This window comes from Pristis pectinata, chromosome 8 (genome assembly GCF_009764475.1).
Source record: "Pristis pectinata isolate sPriPec2 chromosome 8, sPriPec2.1.pri, whole genome shotgun sequence".
Taxonomy (NCBI): Eukaryota; Metazoa; Chordata; class Chondrichthyes; order Rhinopristiformes; family Pristidae; genus Pristis; species Pristis pectinata.
In genome coordinates, this window is record NC_067412.1 from 95486659 (window position 1) to 95499569 (window position 12911).

Below are 12911 nucleotides of genomic sequence, written 5' to 3' on the forward strand. Positions count from 1 at the left end.
AAGAAAGATGAAAGAATTGTGTGTTTTCATGTGGATTATAGGATCATGTGGCTGAAATGTTTAGCTGATAAAGGATGGAACAATGTTGATGGAAGTGCTTCACCTAGACCACTGGACACTGTTTGTGCCTTTACCTCAGACGGGGAATGAAGTGGATTGGAGTGGTATAGGATCAGGGCAGATAAATGTAACTAAGACTAATTGCTCATTGAAATGGTAAAGTTCATCACAAGCAGTTGAGAAAAAACATCCTACATTTGTGCAGCAAGTTTCACATCTGTTTCATGTTACCTCAAAACACCTGACAACCAGTGAAGTGTAGAGCCTGTGTTGTAATATCAGAAGCGCAGCAAATTCCCACAAACACTATTGAATCTGTTTCTCAAGAATGTTAGCTGATAGACAAATAACTAACATGACAACTCTCCACCCTTCCTTGGAATGGAGGCCTGAATCTCTCTTACCGAACCAAAAGAGCAGAGACTGCATTTAACATCTCATCTAACATCAAAGCCAGAAGTACAGCACACCCTCAGTGTACCACTGGGTTTGAAACCTGGACTTTCAGACTAAAGTGTCTGCAGTGGGACTTGAACCCAAAATTTTTGAGAGTAGAACACCAGCAACTAAGCTAAATGATGGCTTAGTATGTTTTGCCACAACAATGACGAGCAATTCTATTTCCGAGTGCAATACGGGAGGGAGAGTGGAAGGACCTTTGTGTGCACAAAGAGTTCAATGCCAGTTCTGTTGCTTCATGTGGAACATAGAGCATAGAATATAGAACAGTACAGTACAGAACAGGCTCTTCGGCCCACAATGTTGTGCCGACATAGCTAATCCCTTCTGCATGCAGAAATCCCATATCCCTCAATTTTCCTCTCATTCTTGTGCCCATCCAAATCCCTCTTAAAAGCCCCCAGTGAATTTGCCTCCACCACCCTATCAGGCAATGCATTCCAGGCATCCGCCACTCTCTCAGTAAAAAACGTACCCCTCACGTCTGTTCTGATCCTACCCCCTCTCACCTTAAATGCATGCCCTCTGGTATTGGATCGCTCAATAATGGGAAAAAGATATTGCTTGTCCACCCTATCTATGTCGCTCATAATTTTATACACTGTGGGGCTGGGAAGGAAGCATGGGCAAGAACCAGACTTCCCATTCAGTAGGCCTTTTCCAAAGCCAGAATATTTCCCAGGCCAATTTTCTTCAGTCAACCAATTCAAAGGCAGACTGTATCCTAGTCCACCATTCAGTCAGTGCGGCACTCCTTCAGAATTACTTTGGGGTGTGGCCGTAGACAATAGAAGGGACAGTCAAGATGGGGGCGGCACAGAGCTGAGTAGACCTGAGCTGAGTAGAGCTGCTCCCTCACAGTGTCAGAGACCCGGGTTCAATCTTGACCTTGGTTACTGTCCATGTGGAGTTTACTCATTCTCCCTGTGACTACATGGGTTCCTCTGGGGTGCTCTGGTGTCCTGCCACATCCCAAAGATGTGCAGGTTGGTAGGTGAATTGGCTGCTGTAAATTGTCTCCAGTGTAGGTGAGTGGTAGGATGTGGGGAGAGTTGATGAGATTGTGGGGAGAGTAAATAATTGATGTAGAATCGTAAATGGGTGGTAGGTGGTTGTCGCGGATTTGGTGGGCCAAAGGGTCTGTCTCTGTGCTGTATCTCTCTGTGACTCTCAGGTGTTATCAAGTCTTTGAAAGGCTGTTTGGTTTCATGAATCACATTGTCCATATAGAATCATAGAGTCATACAACACAGAAACAGGCCCTTTGGCCCAACTGATCCATGCCGACCAAGGTTCCCATCTAAGCTAGTTTCATCTGTCCACATTTGGCCCATATCCCTCTAAACCTCTCCTATCCATGTACCTGTCCAAGTACTTTTTAAATGTTGTCAATGTACCCGCCTGCACCTGAACCATATCCCTCCAAACCCCTCCCATCCATGTATCTATCCAAACTTCTCTTAAACGTTACAATTGAACGTGCATCTACCACTTCCGCTGGCAGCTTGTTCCACACTCGCACCACCCTCTGAGTGAGGTTGTTCCCCCTCAGATTCCCCTTAAATATTTCACCTTTCACCCTAAACCTATGTCCTCCAGTTCTAGTCTCACCCAACCTTAGGGGAAAAAGCCTGCATGCATTCACCCTATCCATACCCCTCATAATTTTGTATACCTCTGTAAGATCTCCCCTCATTCTCCTGTGCTCCAGGGAATAAAGTCCTAACCTATTCAACCTTTCCCTGTAACTCAGGTCCTCAAGTCCAGGCAACATTCTTGTAAATTTTCTCTGCACTCTTTCAAGCTTATTGATATTTTTCCTGTAGGTAGGTGACCAGAACTGCAAACAACACTCCAGATTCGGCCTCACCAATGTCTTGTATAACTTCAGTATAACATTCCAACTCGTGATTTATGAAGGCCAAAGTGCCAAGAGTTCTCTTTATGACCCTATCTACCTGTGACACCACTTTCAAGGAACTATGGATCTGTATTCCCAGGTCCCTCTGTTCTATTCCACACTTCAGAGCCCTACCATTCACTGTGTAAGTCCTACCCTGGTTTGTCCTCCCAAAGTGCATCACCTCACACTTGTCTGCACGCGTTTCCAACAACTCTGCCAAACCTACCACCTGGAAGGATTATACAACAACATAAGGACTGGAAACATATGGCCGCTCGTCTTCTCCAAGGCTGATCCTGTGCTTCCTTCACATTTGTCACTCCATCTGTGCTAATATGTTATTCTCAGCTCTATGAGCTCTTATTAGTCAGAGAGCCATCATCGTACAGCACGGATATCCCTCACATATTATCTCGACTGTGGGAGTTTATCCAGTCTCCATTCAAGTGGTTTTAGAGAGCAACGTTATTTCTAGACTACTGATGACTTTAGGGTGAAAGGGGAAAGGTTTAGGGGGAACATTAGAGGGAACTTCTTCACTCAGAGAGTGGTGGGAGTGTGGAATCGGCTGCCATCTGAAGTGGTAAATGCGGGCTCACTCTTAACTTTTAAGAGTAAATTGGATAGCTACATGGACGAGAGATGTTTGGAGGGGTATGGGCTGGGGTCCGGTAAATGGGACTAGCAGAATAATGTTTTGGCACAGACTAGAAGGGCCAAATGGCCTGTTTTCTGTGCTGTAGTTTTCTATGGTTCTATGGTTCTATGGAAACAGGCCCTTTGGCCCAACTGGTCCATGCTGACCAAGATGCCCATCTAAGCTGGTCCTATTTGCCCACATTTGGCCTGTAACCTTCTAAACCTTTCCTATCCATGTACCTGTGCAATTGTCTTTTAAAAATTGTTATTGTACCTGCCTTAACCACTTCTTCTGGCAGCTCATTCCATAGACTGACCACCCTCTGGATGAAAAAGTTGCCTCTCAGATTCCTATTGAATCTCTCACCTCTCACCTTAACCCTATGCCCTCGAGTTCTTGATTCCCCAACCCTGGGAAAAAGACTGAGTGCATTCACCCTATCTATGTCCCTCACATATTATCTCAATTGTGGGAGTTTATCCAGTCTCCATTCGAGTGGTTTTAGAGAGCAAGCTTATTTCTGGACTATTGATGGAAGTCAATGTATCTTGCTCTAACTGGTGACTTTCTTTCCAAACATATGCACTACTATAATGGAGAGACACAACCCAGTAGATTTACAAACCATAGATGCCTTTAGAGAGCTGTTTTACTCTTCAGGGGAATGTGCCAAATATTCTCAACATGTTCACATTATGTGACTACTCCAGAAAAGCTGGCTGAAGCATGCCAGTTTTACAAAGAAAAAGGCTTCAGAATCAGAATCAGGTTTATTATCACTGACGTATGTCGTGAAATTTGTTGTTTTGCGGCAGCAGTACTGTGCAAAACATAAAAATTACTATATGTTACAAAAATAAATAAATAGTGCGAAAGAGGAATAACGAGGTCATGTTCATTGGTTCTTGGACCGTTCAGAAATCTGATGGCGGAGGGGAAGAAGCCATTGAGTGTGGGTCTTCTGGCTCCTGTACCTCCTCCCTGATGGTAGTAATGTGAAGAGGGCATGTCCTGGATGGTGAGGGTCCTTAATGATGGATGCCACCTTCTTGAGGCACCGCCTCTTGGAAGATGTCCTCGATGGCGGGGAGGGTTTTGCCCGTGATGGAGCTGGCTGAGTCTACAACCCTCTGCGGCCTCTTGCGATCCTGTACATTGGAGCCTCCATACCAGGCGGTGATGTAACCAGTCAAAATGCTCTCCACCATACACCTGTAAAAAAATTGCAAGAGTCGTTGGTGACATACCAAATGTCCTCAAACTCCTAATGAAGTAGAGCTGCTGGCATGCCTTCTTCATGATTGCATCAATGTGTTGGGCCCAGGTCCTCCAAGATGTTGATGGCCAGGAACTTGAAGCTCCTCACCCTTTCCACTGCTGACCCCTCAATGAAGGCTGGTGTGTTCTCCCGACCTCCCCTTCCTGAAGTCCACAATCAATTCCTTGGTCTTGCTGACATTGAGTGCAAGTTTGTTGTTGTGACATCTATCTCACTCCTGTACGCCTCCTCATCGCCATATGAGATTCTGCCAACAACAGTGGTGTCATCGGCAAATTTATAGATGGTATCTGAGCTGTGCCTAGCCACACAGTCATGATTGCAGGGAGGGCCAAGGATGCGTCCTTGAGGTGCACCTGTGTTGATTGTCAGCGAGGAGGAGATGTTACTACCGATCCGCACTGACTGTGGTCTCCCAATAAGGAAGTCGAGGATCCAATTGCAGAGGGAGATACAGAGGCCCAGGTTTTTGAGCTTGTTGATTCGTAGTGAGGGAATGACGATGTTGAACACCGAGTTGTAATTGATAAACAGCAGCCTGACGTATGTTTCACTGTTGTCTAGGTGCTCCAAAGCCGAGTGGAGAGCCAGTGAGATTGTGTCTGCTGTAGACCTGTTGTGGTGGAATGTAGTGAATTAAATGTAGGAGACACAGTAGAGAGGTTTGTAGATAACTCAACAATTGACCATGTGGGTGACTGCAGGAGGGTATCAATAGCCTGATCTTTTGGGCATAAAAGTGACAAATGGAATTTAATCCAGAACAGTGTGACATTAGGAATGCAACAATACAAGGGACTATACAACAAATAGAAGGACATTGAGTGGTATGAAGCAACAGAGGGATCTTAAGAGTATATGTCTATATATCCTTAAACAATGCAGGACTGCTTGAAAAGTTGATTACAAAGACATGGGATTCTTCCCTTTCTTAGCTGAGACACAATATAAAAGCAGGGAGGTTATGCTAGAATTGGTACAACGTTTGAGCACTGCACACCATCCTGATCAACACTCTGTGGGCAAGATGTGACTCTACTCCAGAGAAAACAGAAGAGATTTGCAATGATCTTGCCAGGATGGGAAATGGCATCGATGAGGATGGATTGGACACTGAGGTTGATTTCTTTGGAACGGGGGAGGCTGTAAGGGGACAACTGGGTGGCCTTAATAGAGTGAATAGGAAGAACATATTTCCTCTAACAGAGGGGTGACAAATCTAACAGAGATTTAAACTAATTGGTAGAAGCATTACATGAGGAAATATTTTTCACCCCAGAGTGTATTAGGGGTCTGGACATCCCTGCCGGACAGGGTGATGGAGGCAGAAACTCCCATTACGTTGGAACAGGACTCGGAATGCCCTGAAAGAACCATAGCTGGTATGGTCACCCAGTGCTGGAAGGTGGGTTTAGGCTGCAGAGCTTCTTTTTCAACTTCCCCTCACACAATGGGCCTCTGATCCCATGATATAATGAAATGTTCAGAATGATTTGATCGGAGTTGGGGAAGAAAGGTTAAAAACTGGAGGAGCAACACTTCATATTCCACCTGGGCAGTCTACAACCTGACGGCATGAATATTGGATTCTCCAGTTTCAGGTGAGCTGTTCCCCCCTGTCCCTTTTCTCTCCCCTGGTTTACCCAGTTCATCCATGCACCCAACACCACCCACCCCCAGCCCCCCGGCCCCTGATCACACTCTTTCTTTCCCCTCCTCAACCTATTCCTCCCACTGATCCCCTCCCTCCAATGTTCCCATCTGCCCACCCCACCTCCCTTATTTTGGTTCCTTTCCGATCAGATCCCACCACCTGCAGCCCTTTGTTGTCTCCACCTATCACCTCCAAATCTCTGCTGTTAGAGCCACTCTCCCCTCCTCCATCTGCCTTTAACCCCCCTTCACTTGCCAGCTCTTCCCCTCACCTCTTTATGCTGACTATCTCCCTTCTCCTCTTTCAGTCCAGATGAAGGGTCTCGACCCATTTCCCTCCACAGATGCTGCCTGACCTGTTGAGTTCCTCCAGCAGTTTGTTTCTTGCTCCTGATTCCAGCATCTACAATCTCTTGAGTCTCTGAAAATTAACCTCTATCTGGTACCAATCTTTTAGTTATTATCTGAAATCTGAATGAATTGGAGGACCATAACCAAGGCATCCCATCTCAGTGCAAACACTTCACTTCATCCGAGTATTTATAATTAATTTAAGTCACAGGATTCCAGAGAAAACAATCATTCTTCATCTGCAGCCAGATGTTTGACTTACATTTAACCATAAGGTGCAGTGATCCTTGCCTGGATTCACCCCATCATACATCTCACCAATCTCCAGCTCCTTTTAATTGACACGCACAATTCTCTTTGCTCAGCACTCATAATAAGATAAGGAAAAGTAATTTGCATAGAAATGAGCTAATGAATACAATGCATATTCAATTTATGTCAAAGGACTTTTTTTTGCTTGGGTTTAAATGTTTTAAGGAGGACATTAATATTGAAACTCTTCTGACAGATTTGACAGTGAGCTGTAACCTCACACTGAAATTAAGCACTTTGAAAGAAAGAGCTTATTTTAATATTTTCTGTGCTCACAGTAATGTTACATTCATATCCTACTACATACCTGTGAGTGTGTAATACCATTAAAAACAATGGCTTTCTAAACTGGCAATGAATCCCTAAATTGATCATTGTGAAATACTCTTCAGGCACTCTGTACTCTTTAAGTTGGCTGCTAGCCCTTGGGAATGTAAAAAAAAGCAATTTATCAGCAATTAAATGTGTCATTGAAAGGGTATATTATTCCAATATCAGTGTAATTTATTTTATACACCTTGATCTGTCACTGAATGGTCAGGTGCTTTCATAAGCCAATGTTGGCTATAAATCTATGTAATATTAAAAACTTACTTAATGTGTGTGGTTTAAGGAAACTACATTAAATTTTATTGTCTTAAATAATCTCACTATTTTATTAAAATTGGACTATATTGAACTGGCACTGCACTGATTGTACATAACGCAGACTTTCTCTTGCTTCTCGCTGTTCTTAAAGGGAACTAGTGCTGTGGAAGTTTATCTGCACGGTGCTACTAAATCCATGATAGGGCAGTACGGTAGTGTAAGGACAGCATGGTAGTGTAGCGGTTAGCGTAACGCTATTACAGCGCCAGAGACCCAGGTTCAATTCTGCCGCTGTCTGTAAGGAGTTTGTACATTCTCCCCGTGTCTGTGTGGGTTTCTTCTGGGTGCTCCGGTTTCCTCCCACATTCCAAAGACATGGGGTTAGGAGCTGTGGGCATGCTATGTTGGTGCCAGAAGTGTGGTGACACTTGCGGGCTGCCCCCAGAACACTGTACGCAAAAGGTGCGCACTGTATGTTTCGATGTACATGTGACTAGTAAAGATATCTTATCTCTAGATGTGGTATTCCAGAGGTAGTGTCTGAAAGCAGCTTCAATAGTAACAATTAAAAAGGAACTAGGTAAATAATTGAAGTGGAAAATACGTGAGGTTGCAGCAAAAGGTGAGGGGTGGGAATAATCAGATAGTCATGTTTTATTTTTTCATGTTCCTTATATATTCTTACAACATAGAAAGAGGCCATTTGGCCCTTGAAGCTTATGCTGGCTCTCAGAGCAATCCTATCAGTCCCATTCACCCACGATTCAGTGTAACCGCTTCTCTCTTACACTGTTCTTCCAAAGAACCTGCACTGACACAATGGATGAAAAGGCAGTTTCACTTTATAGGAAAGAGATGAGTAAGTTGTTTGTGCAAATTGTACAGCATACTCACTTCTGTTCATTATACTCCATCCCTAAAATACCGCCTCACTGACTTCAACAGAACCCAATTTTGAGAGTATGTAAAACTTGCAGCCACAAGTTTCAGATAAGATATTTATTTATTAGTCACATTTACATTGAAACACACAGTGAAATGCATCTTTTTGCATTACTGAGAATGTGCCGGGGGGTAGCCCACAAGTGTTGCCACTCTTCCGGGTTGCTGGAACTGTAATGCATTACGCTAACCGCTACACTACCGTGCCTGCTATCAGTTCTCAATGCGTACTGGGTATTGTAATTTGGTAGGTTGCTTTATAATTGTCACGTGTACCAAGGTACAGTGAGAAACCTGTGTTGCATACTGTTCGTACAGGTCATTTCATTCCAACAGTGCATTGAGGGAAAACAATAGCAGGATGCAGAATAAAGTGTTACGGTTACAGAGAAAGTGCAGTGCAGGCAGACAATAAGGTGCAAGGTCATAACAAGGTAGATTGTGAGGTCAAGAGTCCATCTTATTGTACTAGGGAACTTTTTAATAGTCTTATAACAGCGGGGTAGAACTGTCCTTGAGCCTGGTGGTACGTGCTTTCAGGCTTTTGTATCTTCTGCCTGATGGGAGGGGGGAAAAGAGATAATGTCTAGGATGGGAGGGGTCTTTGATTATGTTGGCTGCTTTACTGAGGGAGTGAGAAGTGTAGACATAGAGTCCATGGAGGGGTGACTGGTTTCTGTGATGTGCTGAGCTGTGTCCACAACTCTCTGCAGTTTCTTGCGGTCTTTCGCAGAGCAGTTGCCATACCAAGCCATGATACATCTAGATAGGATGCTTTCTATGGTGCATCGATAAAAATCGGTGAGGGTCGACAGGGACATGCCAAATTTCTTTAGCCTCCTGAGGAAGTAGAGGCGCTGGTGAGCTTTCTTGGCCGTGGCATCAATGTGGTTGGACCAGGACAGGCTATTGGTGATGTTTACTCCTAGGAACGTGAAGCTTTCAACTAATTTTTGTAATGAAATTAGACAAAAAGCTGTGCACATCCTGTCAACTCAGAAGTAAGAAACTTGTGCCTTTCACAATCTTAGGGCATCTCATTTTGCAACCATGGATCAACTCGTAGGAAAGAAACAGCAGTTAATTTATGTACAAGATTCAAGAACAGCAATGTGATAATCACCAGATCATCTGTGTTACTTATCCTGCAGAAACAGAAGCAGGAATCGGCCTTACAGCCTGTCATGCCTGTTCTACCATTCAACAAGATCATGGCTGGTCTTTTCTCTCAGTGCCATTTTCTTTCATTAACCCCTTATCTCTAGATTCCATTAATATCCAAAATCTCGCGTGGCTACACTTGCGGGCTGCCCCCCAAATCACTACGCAAAAAGATGTATTTCACTGTGTGTTTCGATGTACATGTGACTAATAAAGAAATCTTATCTTATCAACCTCTGTCTGAAATATACTCAGCAACTAAGCTTCATCAGCCTTAATGGGCGGTGAATTCCAAAGATTCACTACCCTCTGGTTGGAGAAGTTTCTCTTCATCTCCGTCCTGAATGGCTACCCTTTTTATTTTGAGTCTGTGACCCCTGGTTCTCGACTCCCCAACCAGGGCAAACATCATCCCTGCATCCACCCTGAGATGCCCCATAGGAATTTTGTATGTTTCAATGAGATAACCTCTTATTCACTTGAGAGAGTATGAAGCCCATCTGCATAATTTCTCCCCATAAGACAAACTGCTCCCCTCCCCTCGCCTCGTCTCAGGAATCGATGTGGTGAACACTTTCTTTATTGCATGTATATCCATTCCCTCGGTTGGGGGCTCACACTGTTGCCCAATATTCCAGGTGCAATCTCACCGAAGTCTTATATAATAGGAGTAAATATCATGATTATTCTGGCATTCAAATCTCCTTGCAATGAAGGCCAACATGTCACCTGCTTCCTAGTTACTTGCTGTGCCTGCACATTAACTTTAGTGATACGTGTACAAGAGAACTCACGTCCCAGTGAGCACCAATGCTTTGCAATCTCTCATCGTTTGCAGTCATAGAGTCATAGAGTCATACAACATGGAAACAGGCCCTTCGGCCCAACTCGTCCATGCTGTCCATGGTGCCCACCTAAGCTAGTCCCATTTACCCATGTTTGGCCCATATCCCTTTAAACCTTTCCTATCCATGTACCTGTCCAAATGCATTTTAAATGTTGTTAAATTTTGTTTATTATTAAATGTTGTTCAAATTTAAAAGTATTCTGTCTTTCTACTGCTTCTGCCAAAGTGGATGACTTCATACTTTTCCATATTATGTTCCATTTGGCAATTCACTCAGCCTTTTTTTATACCTGCATTCTACTCATCGTTGGATAAATATTGGTGTGGACAATAACCCCCTCTTCTTCAAAAAATGTTTCACATCCACTTGTGAGGGGTGACGATACCACAATTGCAAAATAGTACCTGTGCAGCACTCTCTTGGTACGTCAGAGGAGAGTTAGATCTTTTTTGATCTAATCAATGTGGAACTTCACTATAAAATCAACAATGAGATAACTTTTACTGTGTTATATTCCTTGCCTGTATGCTGTCTTTCAATGGAATACAATCTGAAGTATCCATTGATGGAATTCATTTTATTGATGAACTTGGCCCAATCATCCACTCCTGATTTAACCACCAGTGCAAACATTTGTTTTGATATTTGGCTCATTATTGGAGAATGAAGGACAACGAGCTTTGTGAGTACTGTAGGTATTGTGAATGAATGAATACTTCACACACTTGGTATAGAAATTTACTTTGTTAAAGAAAGTATAAGCCCATTGATTATACAGTAAATGAGATTGTGTCTCTGTTAAATATAAACAGAGAAAAAGTCAGAGAAATTGGAATTGGAATTGGTTTACTATTGTCACATGTACCGAGGTACAGTGAAAAGCTTGTCTTGAATACTGTTCGTACAGATCAATTCATTACACAGTGCATTGAGGTAGTACAAGGTAAAACAATATAGAATACAGAGTAAAGTGTCACAGCTACAGAGAAAGTGCAGTGCAGGTAGACAATAAGGTGCAAGGTCATAATGAGGTAGATTGTGAGGTCAAGAGTCCATCTTGTTGAACTAGAGAACCATTCAATAGTCTTATAACAGTGGGATAGGAGCTGTCCTTGAGTCTGATGGTACGTGTTTTCAGGCTTTTGTGCACAATGTAATGTGTTCATCAACTAATGGAGGAAATGGAAGATTTATATGTTTGCCATAAGAGATTCTGCAGATGTCGCGATCTGGAACATCACACACAAAAAGTGCTGGAGGAACTCAGCTGATCAGGCAGCATCTATGAAGAGAAATAAACAGTCGACATTTTGTATGTTTATTTCCTCTGCCGTAAAGTTACGCCCCAGTTAGAATGTGAAACTTCCTTCCATATGGAATGGTCGAGGTACATAGCACATGGTAAACAAGGGACTTGAAGGATTTGTTGATAATCTGAGATAAGACAAGGATGGAGGAGGATTGTGTGAACAGAAGAACACAAGAATTAGGAGCCTGCTCCACCACACATCTGGATAATGGCCAATCCAATTCACTACTATTTTCCCACACTGTCTCCATATCCTTTAATTCCCTTAATATTCTAAAATCTATGAGCCTCTGTTTGTAATGAACTCAATGACTGAGCCAGATGGAGACACAAGGGACTGCAGATGCTGGAATCTGGAGCAACACACAAAACGCTGGACAAACTCTGAAGGTCAGGCAGATCAAGATGAGGGGTCTCGACCCAACATGTCGACTGTTCCCCTCCATAGATGCTGCCTGACCCACTGAGTTCCTCCAGCATTTTGTGTGTTGTTCAATGACTGAGCTGCCACTCTCCTCAGGAATAGAAAATTCCAAAGATTCAATACCAGCTGCCTGAAGAAATTTCTCCTCGTCACAGTTGTAAATGGCCTACCCCTTGTCCAGACACCATGACCCCTGGTCTTCAACTCCAGGGGACACATCCTCAGCACCTCCCCCATGTAAGATTTTTGTAAGTTGCAGAAAGCTGATCTCATACTTCTAAACTCTACAGAATACTCCACTCAATCCCCACTCTATCTCTCCTCATAAAGCAAACCTGCCATCACTGGAACCAGTCTAATGAATCTTCATTGCACTCTTTCTATGGCAAGTATTATTTTGTAGTAAGGAGACCAAAACAGTACAGAATACTCCAGATGTGGTCTCACCAAAGTCCGATGTAATTGCATTTTTATGTTTGCACTCAAATCTTCTCAGAATAAAAACCAACAAAGATAAGATATCTTTATTAGTCACGTGTACATTGAAACACACAGTAAAATGCATCTTCTGCGCATCATCTGTGTTCTGGGGGCAGCCCGCAAGTATTGCCACTCTTCCAGAGCCAACATAGCATGCCCACAGCTCCTAACCCGTATGTCTTTGGAATGTGGGAGGAAACCCATGCAGACATTGGGAGAACGTCAAGCTCCTTACAGACAGCTGCAGGAACTGAACCCGGGTCACTGGTGCTGTAATAGCGTTATGCTAACCGCTACACTACCGTGCCTGCCCTTCAATGACTTGTCTTTCTAATTGCTTTCAGCGAATTGTGTATGAGAACACCTCAGTCTCTCTGAACATCAGTTTTACCCAGTCTCTTGCATTTGTAAAGGACTCTGCTGTTCTGAGAGTGTATGGTCCCACTGGGTAAAACTGCCGTATAATCTATATAACATTGTTTCTTGCCCGCATTCTAACTGT